Source organism: Ursus americanus, chromosome 21 (assembly GCF_024610735.1).
Source record: "Ursus americanus isolate L20-20 chromosome 21, mUrsAme1.1.p, whole genome shotgun sequence".
Classification (NCBI taxonomy): Eukaryota; Metazoa; Chordata; class Mammalia; order Carnivora; family Ursidae; genus Ursus; species Ursus americanus.
This window is the reverse complement of record NC_142147.1, coordinates 31,931,280-31,944,580: the sequence shown is the minus strand read 5'-3', so window position 1 is coordinate 31,944,580 and position 13,301 is coordinate 31,931,280. Positions and strand designations below refer to the sequence as shown.

Genomic DNA, 13,301 nt, shown 5'->3' with positions numbered 1-13,301 from the left:
GTGCTTTTTATAAGATGGGGTGTTCTAACATCATTAAGCTGATGTTGTGAAAGAATAATTAATATGACAAATATCCGTCTTCTTTGGGTAGATGGGGCAAAAACAAGTCACAAAAAAAGTGTGTAGGGTGTGTTTCAGTTCTGTGAGAACGAAAATCACCCCGTATAAGCAAAGGAAAAGCAGAAAGGTATACATTAAAGCATTAGGAATTGCTAGTTCTGGGGAATAGCATATTCTGAGTGACTCCTATTTTCTCCTTTTGGGTTCATTTTTGTGTGCTCTCGTTTTCGATAATGAAAACGTATGAATATTAGGATTGGGATAGGAATGCATTCTATTTTATTTTTAAAGGCACCATTCGACAAATCGGCTATAATATGAATGTCTTGATTTTTAAAAGGTATGCGTATCAGTACATAACACCAGCCATAGCGTGTTTATTATGCGCCCCCCCCTTTTCACGATTTACCTCCCGGAGACCACCCCCCGACACACACTACCACACTCCTGGAAACAGGTGGGGCCGGGGCCTGACCTCTCAGACACAGCACCTAGGACTCAGGACAGTTTTGCGATCCTACAGAAGCATTTGAATGTCTTTTAAAATGAGAAGGAACAAGTGACTACAACTCAGCCTGAATTATATTCATCTTTATACCAAGGCAGTTGCAAAATATAATTTTTAATATTTGGGGGGGCATTCATGAAGGCAAAAGTGCCTAGTGTCCCCAGAAATCATAACGTGTCCCTGGGTGGGATTGTTCCCATTTTATGGAGAAAGAAACCTCGACTTAGGTGACATAATTGCCTTCAGCTGGCATGTGATAAAATCGAAATTATAACTAGGATCTGTTGACTCGCCGCTGTGCTGCTTTGTTTTGCTTTTCAGCATTAACTTTTAAAAGCATTATTTTTCAGTGTCTTGATGGAGCTTTCTTATTATTTCATTTTTCTTAAGGGGAACAGAGCATTTACAAAATCCTGCCCATTTCTTTCACAGCTGACCTCAAAACCAGGTAATTCTGCATGCGCCCTACCTTGGCGACCGTGTAGTTTGTGTAAATTATAAATACTTAGCAACATGCACTCATGTCTTGTCTGCACCTCTTACCAGAGAAAGTAATAGTCTTAATGGACAAACGTCTATGAAATAAGTCTTCATTCATGCTTGTGTCGTAACTGGTTAATGAATCTTAGTATTATTAGTAATCGTGTGATGGAATCAGATTAGTTTTCTTTCCATTTTAGTACCACACTCAAGAACCTGAAAACATGATTGTTTTAAAACTCTTACCTAACAATCTAGTTTCTGGTTGAACAGGAATCACAAACTAGAAAGATAGAAGCTACGAAAAGTGGGTGGGAAATAAGAGTTCAGTACAGCTAAGTTGCTGGTTCCTTGGAGTTGTTGTGTTTTGGTTCCTGAGACATTCTGCAGTCTCTCTAAAGGACAAGGTAGTAAGTATAGTAGGTTTTGGGGGATTTACGGTCTCTGTTGCAACTGCTCCACTCTGCCATTGTAGTGAGGAAGCAGCCACAGGCACCGTGTAAGCAAATGAGTGAGACTGAGTTCCAATAAAACTTTATTTACAAAAACAGATGTCAGGCTGGATATGACCCACGGGCTTCATTAGCCAACCTCTGATGGTTAGTTAAGCTGTCATTCATGGACTAGATAATTCCATGTCACTGTGTTGGATTTGTCCAAACTCTTCATCATAGTCTTCAGAGCCTTTATGGTGGGACCCTGGCTTCCTGTCAGAAACCGTATCTCCCCCTCCTAGGACATTTTGACCTTCTTTCTACTCCCTACACAAGCCAAGTTCATTCCCACAGCATCACCTTTGTCCCTGCTGTTCCCATCCCCTCCAATAGGCTGCCCAGATCTAGTAAATAATAATACAAGATATGTAGTTAAATTTGAATATCGGGGGCACCTGGGTGGCTCAGTCGGTTGAGTGTCTGACTCTTGGTTTAGGCTCAGGTCATGATCTTGCGGTCGTGGGATCCAGTCTTGCATCGGGCTCTGCACTCAGCACAGAGTCCACTTCAGATTCTCTCTCCCTCTCTCTCTTTCTCAAACTCAAATAAATAAATAAATAAATAAATAAATAAATAAATAAATAAATAAAGTCTTCAAAAAATTTTGAATTTCAAACAGTTTATAGTCCTTTTAGTATAACTATATCCTATGCAATATTGGGACATACACACTGAAAAGGGTTGTTTATCCGAAACTCAAGTTTAACTGAATGTCCTGTTATTTTATTTGTCAACCCTACCCTAGAATAGCCTTCCTCTTGTTCTTTATCTGGCTGCCTGCTTCTTGTTTTTCTTGTCAGTGTCAGCTCCTCACGGTGTCCCTTGCTGGCCACCCTCTTTAGTCGGTTCCCCCTTCCAGGCACTTTGTCACTCTAGCTGTCTTATTTTCTCCATATCTGAAATTATCTTACTTATTTGTTTAGTGACTATTATCTGTGTCTCCATGAGAATAGGGACCTAAGCTCTCGTGTTTCCTATCTTTTCCCTATTGCCTTCAATAGTCCCTGGCACATAACAGGTCTTCCATGAACATTTCTCGAAGGAGTACCTGAGCTCATAAATAAATGACTCTGAAATCATATTCATCCAAAAGCTACCTATGCCCAAAGCGATGGAAATATGAACTAAAACTAACATCGACTGAGCCCCAAGTGTGTAGCAGGTGTCGCCCAGGTGCTTAATCTCCTCTATAGGCCAAAAGCTCAGGAAGGAAGTTGTATCCTCAGCTGAGATAAGAGGAGACAGGGTCTCCTTAAGTCTGCTGAACAGGTTTGAGGTCTCAGAGGCAGTAAGTGGTAGGTTCAAATCAGGTCTCCTTTTAACTTAAGACTCTAGAATTCCCAGGACCCACTAAGAAGAGTCTTGCGTATATCAAATGTGCTCACTTTCTTTGAATTTCCTTTCATTGGAACACTCATAGACACAAATCAGCCCACCTGGAAAGGAAAGGCCACCTCCCTTTGCTTTCATTGATCAAATCACTTCTTCTTAACCTAACTCTTAGCAGCTACAGAGCGTGCCAAACAGAATTTCAAAATCAGTGGCCATGAAAACAAAACAAAGCAAAACAACACGATGTATGAGCCCAGGCTTACTTTTCCTCGAGGGTTGTCCTTCCTCAACATACGGAAATGGTGGTAGTACTTGACCTTGCTCGCATGAGGAGTTCACCTTGCCGCACTGGCTAACTCTCTTTGCCTGTTCTCCAGCCTGGTCCAGAGTGTCTATCATGTTACCTTCAAAGATTTGTGTCTTCTGGGGTGCCTGGGTGGCGCAGCGGTTAAGCGTCTGCCTTCGGCTCAGGGCGTGATCCTGCCATTGTGGGATCGAGCCCCACATCAGGCTCCTCTGCTGGGAGCCTGCTTCTTCCTCTCCCACTCCCCCTGCTTGTGTTCCCTCTCTCGCTGGCTGTCTCTATCTCTGTCAAATAAATAAATAAAATCTTTAAAAAAAAAAAAAAAAAAAAAAAAAAGATTTGTGTCTTCCAATCTGAACAAGCCAAGAAGCCCTGTTTTCTCATCTCCTTTGTTTGTGTGGGGAGGGTATTTCGGCCTGTCACCACTGCGTCCAGAAACATGACTGTGTTCCCATTTTCTCATGTGTGCCTGCTGATGGCCAAAGTGGATGCCTCGTCCCTTGGGGGTCTCCTGCCTGCAAAATCACATATAAAGTGACACTCTGTCGCCATCCAAGAATACTGATACACATCTGTAAGCTGCACAGCCAAAGGAGCAATCTTACGGATTTTCTTTTCTCCAAGTGCTTCTGTCAGAAGGAACACAAAGCATCAGCCTGTCTCCCAAATCCAGAGGCATGTGATCAGACTACTACACTTCTGTAGGCACCAGCCACGGTCACTTTTATGGTCTTTCTTTCTTGAAGAAGACACAGGAGAATCGTCCAATGGGCTAAAAAAAAAAAAAAAAAGACAAATCACATGTTACATTCCAAAAAAATTCTTCGAATCCACTGGTTACTTCCAGGCTGTCTGTTACAAGTGTGAGTGGAAGCTTTTTTTGCAGGAGGTGTAAAATGCCTTGGATTGTGAACAAGAAAAGAAAATGAAGTGTGTAAGGTGGGACCGGTTCATCAATTCACGGGGCATGGCAATGCATGGCAGAGCAGTGCTAGGCTGGCTGGTCACCCCAAGTACATATCAGAAGCTGATTTCTTTTTGATGCCAAGTGGGAAGGGGGTTCAATCAAGATTTTTCTCTGAATTATGGCATCTGCCATGAAAATATCCATGACCCCAGAAATTCATTTTAATGGGGCTGTTTTTCTTTTGTCTGTTTGTTTCTCCAAGAGGAACATGTGAGATCTAAGCTCTTCTAGAACAGGCCATGGAAGGAAAGGCATGGAGGACACTGGGGCACGACAGAGCCGCCGGGCTCACGGTCCCTCCATCTGGAGTCTGACATGGGTTCATCAGTAAGCTCCTTCCTTCCAGCAGGTCCAGATGCACCAGAGCTGGGGAGGACATCTCAGTGGCTGGTGCCAAAGGAATCACCGATCTCAAAAGCCAGGACGTTTCTGGCCCCACATCTGCATCCCTTCCTGCGGACTGTTTTCTCAAGCTGCGCGTGTTTGTGCTGATTCTAATGTAAGGGAAAGGTGAAATATTGTGACACAGAAAGCTGAAGCCTTGTTCCAAGGAAGTGTTGAGTTCTGTTATTTCCTTCCTTTTCAGCCTCCTCGAATTCTTGTTGTTGGCGGGGCGGTCGCGAGCCAGGATGGCTGGGTTGGACCAGCGCTAATATGAACGGTGTGCACGGGGCGCCTTGTCCTCACCTCCCCGGCACACCTTCACCCCTGCAGGAATGCTCGTGCTCCTGGGGGGGGCGGGGGATTAATTCCGCGTTCGGTCCACATTTAGACTGGTGCATTTCCTGTGCAAACACGGCTGACATTTATGAAATCTAATTTAATAAATGTCTACGATATAGCACTCATTAACATACCGCAAAATAGCTCCAGAGTAGCCCATTTTAATCAAATAAATTGTTGCTGCCGCTACCACGGGCTGTTCCTTTATTAAGGGGGAAGAGGCAGCACCCGGCCAGGGCCCGAGTGTGTCTGGGGCCCCGTGTTAGGACCCTGCAGCCCCGGCCGCCCCTCCCACCCCGGGGCCCGCACCTCTGCGTGTTTGCTCCTGAGATGAGAAGATGAAAAATCGCTGATCATATATCATCGTCATAAATCTTACCGACAATAAGTCGTAAAACCTTGTGTCCTTACATATGGCAGGCGCCTGGGGATCGTGGTGCCATATGTGAGCAGCAGCCTCTGGAAAAGAAAAACTTCTGTTGCCTGTGAGAAACTTCTAGAACTGTTTTCTGTGCCTACCGTGAGCCGGCCACTTGTTCTTCCCCACCTTCCCCACCCCCACCCCCCCGTTTTGCTTTATTTTTCCCTTTCCCTCACCCTCTCGTCATGGGGCTGCCTCTTTTTGTTCCAAATTACCATCCGAAGAACTCCCAGCGCACTAATTAGGAAATTTTGTGCTTTGCTAAATTCCCTTTCTGTCTGTCACAACAGAATGAGTGAATAATCACCCCCAGCCAACATGGGGCACAGGTATTCAGGGCTTTTGTGTGGGAGAACAGGGGCTCTTGTTTTCCCCGGGACCGTTCCCAGCTGACAGAGGCCCGAAGCCTGCACACTGCTCCCAGCTAATGAGAAATGCCTATTTATTTAAAAAACCCAACCCGTTTTCGTATCTATCAGCTAAATTAAAGGAGACACTAGACGATGGTCTCTCAAGCTGGGCAGGGCTGGAGTCTGTGTTCTGGAGGTTCAATGAGATGGCATCGCTGAGCTTGGAACACGGGCCGTGGTTTTCTTACTGAAGCTGGTTGCACGCTCAAGATGGGGGAAAATGGAAAAGTGTAGTGTGCTTTCCTTTCCTGGTTTAGCTAAACAGTGTGATTATCTGTTGCCTCTCATGGTGATCAGGGGAAAGTACTGGAAAAATGTCCACAGGCAGGCACAGCAGCTGTCCCAGGGGCGGGAGGGGGGGTCTCTCCGGGGTAAGGCCTGAGCAGAGGACCCCTGCAAGTTACCATTACTAAGAAGTCCCATTTCCAGGCTAAGACACACGTGCTTTATCGTAGAAACTAGCGCACACCAGGTCGGTGTGGAGCTCCTCCGCGTGCCTTATCTGGACCTGAGAGAGGACACTCCTTTCCTGCAATATTTTATCCGAAAGTCATAAACAAAACCAAGCCTCTGATATTTAGTCAACAAGAGAAAATACTTGGAAAGACAGGCAGGAAGTTAGGGGCCTCGTGGGGAGGGGATGGATGACCACACTGCTTCCAGAAAGGGAAGTTGGCCAGGCAGGCCTGTTGGGGCTGGGAGGGGGACACCCAAACTCCCACTCTCTCCATCCCTCCCTCCTTCCTCATCCTCTGTCCCGTGATGCCCAACAGGAAGCCCACTTGGGGGATCATCTGCCCCCCCCCGCCCCGCCCCAGAATAACAGCACATCCAAATCGCACACCTTGGAGCTTTGCTTCACTCTGGAAACTGGCGAGGAGAGGGAGAAAATTTACCCCTCCACCACCGAAATAGGGTGGGGACGAGCTGGCAGGAGCCCTTTGGGCATTTGGCAGTGAACCTGGGACAGTCTGACTTTGTTCTATTCTTATGCTAATTAGCTTACCAGGTGATATTTGATTGTTTCTATAAAAGGTTTATGTCCCTGCAATTCACCACAGGCATTTTAAAGACCTCAAGATGCAAGAAAGAAATGCACCCAGAGTCCATTAAAAAATTAGGTTCTATTAATGTCCGAGCCTCTGCTGAAAGGGGCCATAGGCACCCTCTCAGCCTGCCGTGAGAACAGGATTGGTACTGCCCTCTCTTAATAACTTTTGCTAGAAATCTGAGAAAAGGCATCCTTTCATTCTATGAGTCTGGCTCTTAACAGGCCTTGGAAATTCCAGCGTTTTGAAAACAATGCTTTTGCCTATATTCCATTTTTCTAACTTGAAAATAAGGGGGTGTGCTGTGTGGAAATAATAATTGTGGTAGCTGTCCTAGTGATCAGTATAACACCTCTCTCGTAGAGAACACGCTGCTGTTTTCAATCCTCCAAAAACAGCAGTATGAAAAGCTTCATTATGTCTCCTTTATCCATCAAGAAATGGTCACAAAATAAAGTGGCTTCCACAATAGAGAGAAAGTGACACAGACATCCAGGTTTGTCTGATGCTTTCAGATCCGTGGTGCCTTCAAATGCTGTTCTCCTTTCTTGTCCCTGAGGCAAAACCTCATACTAGAGACAAATTTGGGCATTTGGAGTGTTGGGTTCCTAGGCAGGAAGTCTGAATTACTTCTTGTCTCTTGGTTCTCTTTATACATTTAGAAGACTGAAGAAAGGAAGGGGGTGCTCCTTGAATGATCTGCAAACCTCTCAGCTTAAACACATAGGATTCTGTGGGGTCACCTGGGTGGCTCAGTCGTTAAGCGTCTGCCTTCGGCTCAGGGCATGATCCCGGCGTTATGAGATCGAGCCCCACGTCAGGCTCCTCCGCTGTGAGCCTGCTTCTTCCTCTCCCACTCCCCCTGCTTGTGTTCCCTCTCCCGCTGGCTGTCTCTCTCTCTCTCTGTCAAATAAATAAATAAAATCTTTAAAAACAACAACAACAGCATAGGATTCTGTGCAAGTCACAATAAACGCTGATTTTTTATTTTTTATATATATATATATGATATATATATATATATCTGCAATGTAACTGTAAACCACTTCCTTTTGTATTCTTCCGAATGTCTGGTATCACCCTGAAGAGAAACAGAAGCAGCCATATTCTGAAGAGTTTATAAAAATTAAGTATGTTTATCATACTGATCACGTCTGTAGCCCCAACATGATTCAGAGCCAGGCACGGAGTTGCTGCTCAAAAACTCACAGGTACTTGAGTGAATGGGGCTGACCTCATCCAGGTCCCTGGAATCCCCAAGAACCCTCCCAGAATGCAGCACGACCGGAAGGCTCTGAGAGCTTCCCCCGCCGGCTTCCAGGTGCACAGCTCAGCCATCTCCTGGTGGTGTCCCTGTCTATAATTACTAGCAGTGAGTAATCGCCCCTGCTCCCATCCTGGGCGACATGGGGCAGCTTGGGGCACTCACAGCAGCTGTGGGCATCCCGGAGCTGGGTACATCCCCTCTGTCAGTGCTGCTGGGAGGGGACAGGTGCTGCGCTCTGGCCTACGCAGACACCAGGCGCTTTGCTTCAAGGAGGCGGGGAAGGCCTCACCCACAGGGGATGCTCTGTGGGAAGCTCAGATGTTTATAGGGAGTGATTCCAAGGGCTGTAATGTGATGCTGTGAAGGATTCAAGGGTGTGGCCCAAATGGGAAGGGGAACAGTTATTGAGGGTCTGTGACTTGATCAATGTCCTTGCTTTGTAGACAGGAAGCGGAGTTCTAGTGTTGTCAGGTGGCTCGCTCAAAGGCGCAGGCACGCAGCTAGAAAGGGGACCGTCCAGGAGTCAAATGCAGGTTGAACAGACTCCACAGCCCATGCTCTTTCTAATAGGCCCCAGGCAGAAATAAGGGGGTGGAGACCTTGAGGCGGAGGTCGAAGGTATCAGCGGCCTGGAGGCCTTAGGGGCTTCGCACACGAGTGGCTTTGCAGTTGCATAAAGAAAAGCCGACGGAGCTTTGAAGGCTGACCGTATCAGGCTGGGCCAGCCTCAACCACAAATTGAACCACTCCCAGCTTAAGGAGACTTCTTCCCCAACATGCAGTTTTGTTCCTGGACAGCAGAGAAGTTTCCTAACAGCTAGAAACCTGAACAACTCAGTCATTTTTCTCCTCTCCTCCATCCCTTCTGTTCTTCTTTCTCCGAGAGTTTGTTGAGTTTCTGTCTTGCACCAGACCCTGTGCAAAGCACTAATGAAAGAAGAGAACGTGTGACCTACTCCATGCAGTGAAATGTGAAGGGAAAGGAGCACGTCACTTGGGGGTGGAAGCATTCACGAAAGGGTGTGGTTCCACTCCCCGCCTCGGTGATTGCAGACACCCTGTTGGTATAGAGACGCCCTGAGATTTGAACATCTATAATACTAAGATGACACAGGGACAGCTGTCCAGAGGAGCCCGTGGTCCCACAGTGGACCCTGTGTGTGTGCTCCTCTGTCGTGCGAAGCGGCTGAGATTTGAAGGTTGTCACGCAGCATACCTTTGCCCCTTCTTTTTTTTTTTTTTTTTTTTTTTTTTTTTTAAGATTTTATTTATTTATTTGACAGAGATAGAGACAGCCAGCGAGAGAGGGAACACAAGCAGGGGGAGTGGGAGAGGAAGAAGCAGGCTCATAGTGGAGTAGCCTGACGTGGGGCTCGATCCTGTAACGCCGGGATCATGCCCTGAGCCGAAGGCAGACGCTTAACCGTTGTGCCACCCAGGCGCCCCACCTTTGCCCCTTCTAACTAACGCAATTACATTTTGAGCTGGGCTTTCGACGTGGTCCTTTATACCTTCTCTTCTAGCCAAACCTTCTCTTGGAGAGTTTGGCTTTCCCACTAGGCTTTGGGCTCCTTGAAGGCAGGGCCCCTGCCTTGTTTACCTCTGTCTCCAGCATGAGGGAGTTATGAGCGAAGGAGGGAAATGGGCAACCCAGGAGTTGGCAAAGGCAGCACTCGCCTCTGGCCCTGCCCTGTAGGGTACAGAAAGGGGGCGCATGAGAGCTCAGACAGAGGGGGGGATTTGTTCAGCTGCTAAGTTGTGGAGTCAGGACTTGAACTGAGATGTGTCTGACGTCAAGGTCCATCCTCTTGGCCTTCCAGCATGCCCACTGACTGCCCCTTGATTGGGCCTCCATTTGCTGAGCTTTCTTCCCCAGTAGGCGATGCCTCATCCCCGCAGCTCCCTTCCCCTGGGAGAATTGGGATTGCCCTTTAGGAAGGACCGCCGGCTGCACAATTGCTGAGAAGGAGAACTAACACCATGAGTATGTACTGCATTCTGCACACCTGGTCCCACTGTGGACGTCGTCCGTGAGAGAAATCCGTACATGACTGATACAGAGAGTCACATTTGATTCTCCTGTCAGCCCTTTGAAGTAGGTCCTCTTGTTATCCCTGGGTTAAAAAGAGGAAAAACTATGGCTCAGAGGGGCAAAGTACCTGGAGCAAAGTCACAGAGCTCGTAAGTAGCAGAGGTGAGGCATGAACTCGAGTCTGACTCCAGAAGGGAGGGTTTCGACAACTATTTTACGTTGCATCCCATTGCAAGGACCTTGTGTGTGTGTGTGTGTGTGAGAGAGAGAGAGAGAGAGAGAGTGTGTGCTTGTGTGTGTGAGAGAGGCAGAGAGAGCGTGAGTGAGCACAACTCTTTTGGGGGCTGGTGATGATACAGGAATCTTTTCTCTGCTTGCTGTTTATCCAAGTTCGTCACTTGTTTTTTTACAGGAAGCTGTAAGGACTTCCTGCTTTAACTCTCACAGATGCTGGCCCTGATAATTCCCGTATTTACATACCTACAGGGCAAGGCGAGGTCTGTGAGCTGCTGACTCTGGTGGGATTTCAGGACAGAGACTGATGGGTCCCCTCCTGCCCTGTTATCTCTTGTGCAGCCTCCCAGAACAGCATGTGGGTGGGGGAGGGCACTCTTTCCTCCGTCCCTTATTGTGTCCCTCAAGCCCTGCACCAGATCTGGGCTAAGCACTTTCATACATGTTACCGCTTTTGGTCCTAACAACTGCCTGGCCCAATAGGAACGGTTAGCCCCATTTCGCAGCTAAGGAAACCCAGGCTCAGCCTAGAGCAGTGGTTCTCAACTGGAGGCAATTGTCACAATTTGGGAAAGGGGGGCAGAATTATGACCAAGAGAGTAGAGGCCAACAGTGCTACTCAGTGTCCTACAATGCACAGGACAGCCCCCACCACACAGGATTACCCAGTGCCGTGACATCACAGTAAGGCCCAGGTTGAGAAACTTTGACTTAGGTATGTCATGGAACATTCAAGCAACGGGGCTGGGATTGAACCCCCATCTGCCAGGGCTAATCGTGCACTCCTCACAGTGGAGAACAGATGGGTACGAGACCTGTAAAGTCGATAGGGCCCTTCTCCAGCAGCTCCCCGTGGTTGCTTACTACCTGCTGACACCTGGTGCCACCTTGACCATGCCCCTGACAGTGTCAGCTGACCTCTTCTCTGACAGCATGGGCCTCTCACCTTGCATTCTTGGCACCAGTACCCTCTGAAGGCTCGTTTTTGTTGTATTATGTTTTTCAGTTTGGTTTCTGTTACCCTGGATCACAGACCTCTGAATGTAAAGGTCTGGCTTGTTCTTCTAAGGCTCTTAACTGATAATGCTTCACTCATTCAGGAAACACCTTCTCTGTGCCTGGCCTATGCTGGGTGCTAAACATGCACAAGGGAAAAACAAAGTGTACTACAAAATGAATTATTATAATAGTCATAGTATCAATGACAACCATTAGCATTACTAAACTTTTCATACCATCCAGGCATCAGCTCCTATAACCTTCTAGGGACCTTATGAGATAAGTCTTATTGAAGGGTGCTTTGCTTGACAAACACAGAAGGGCTGCCTCGGTGGTTGAGGAAGGTGACCTAGAGGGGCTGGCATCTGAGTGGAGACCTGGAAGAAGGAGCGCATGTGGGTGAGGGCATCACAGGCAGAAAGATGAACGTGAGGAAAGCCTGGGGGAACCAAACACATGGTGAGTCTAGAAAGTTCTACAAAGTAATTCAGTAAATAAAGACAGCATTTGGGGCTGACCAGATGTCTGGGCCACACAAGTAAATCTTGTAACAACTAACTGTGTCTCTCAGCTCAGTGTACATACTGTCTCCATCACTCAGGGCCAAAGGGTCTCCAGGCTGACTTAGTTGAGAACAGAACCAGTCAGAGCTCTGGGAGTTCACAACTTCCCCTGCCCTGGCAGTGATTTTCAGGGCTTTCCCCAATATGCATTGTCAGGACTAACTATGGGGGCTCCTTGAATGGCACTGTGGTTCGCTATCAAAAATAAAAGGCACAGGGTATGCCTAACTGGGGAGCCAACTCAAGTGTTGATAACACAAGAACTACAAGTATTCAGACTAATCCCTAGATATAAGTCAATGGAGATGTGATACATCAAATTAATGAGCCCGGGGGGGGGGGGGGAGTTATTTACAGAGTACCTACTCTGCTCCTGAACACATGGGGGACAAAGAATAATGATTATGGTGAGATCTCAGACACCAAGACTTTGAGGCTTTGTGCGAAACCTGCAAGGCAAGCAAAGTGAAGACTGTAGTGGAAAATTACCCAATAGTGACTGCGGAGTGGAAACCAAAATTGGAAAAGAGAGGGATTGGTGTACGGAGGTGAGATCGAGGAAGGCCTCTGGAGAAGGCAGGATTCACACAGAGCCTTGAAGGCCGGGAGAGACAGAAAAAGTGAACTACTGAGGACATTTCATTTGGCAGCAGGGTAAAGAGCCCCAAGACTAATACCTAAGGAAAAGTCACAGGACTCTAAATTGAGGTCAGGTCCAAACTCCAGAGGACATTATGTAAGGTCCCTCCTGTCTAGTCCCATTCTTCCTGAACAATTTTCTCTGGCCTTGCTGCACCACCCAGCCCCACTTCACACCCAAACCCCAGCACCCTATAAGTCACCTCCAATCTATAGTCACATCATGGTTTTGAGATTTTTGTTCACGTTCTTCACTCTGTTAGAATGTTCTTCCCTTTCTCTGCAAGATGAATTACTCTCTTCTTATATGAACAGCTTCAATGCTGTCGTCTCCATGCAGCCTTCTTGCAGTCCTTGTGCTCTTTCCTCTCTGCTCTCGTCCCATGAAACAGCACCTACACAGAATTGGTTGCTCTGACTCATTCCCTCGGTGGCTTCTTGAGACTGGGACTTTGTCTAGCTTTATATTTCTTTCCCCCTCTGTACCCAGCACAGGCTATGACTCATACTGAAGGTGCATTAATTTCTTGTTGACCGTAAGGGTGAATGGAACGAGGAACCGAATGCCTTTTGCAAAGAGCCGACTTATTTGCAGAGACTTGGGTGTGTTTGGAGTTGCCCTGTCCAATATGGTAGCCACTAGCCAGCCGTGGCTATTTAACTTCAAATTAATTGCAGGTAATAAAATTAAAAATACAGTTCCTCAGTCGCTAGACACATTTCAAGCACTCAGTAGTCACACATGGCAAGTGGCTATGGTATTGGACAGCACGGACACAGAGCATTTTCATCACCTTGGAAAGTTCCAATCTTCAGCGC

General features: G+C 47.1%; 1 protein-coding gene across 2 annotated transcripts in view; it reads left to right on the top strand.

Annotated features, from left to right (window-relative positions):
• MAF (MAF bZIP transcription factor) overlaps window positions 1–13,301 on the top strand; it is a 339,020-nt gene that overhangs the window by 149,874 nt on the left and 175,845 nt on the right. The window lies entirely within an intron of this gene.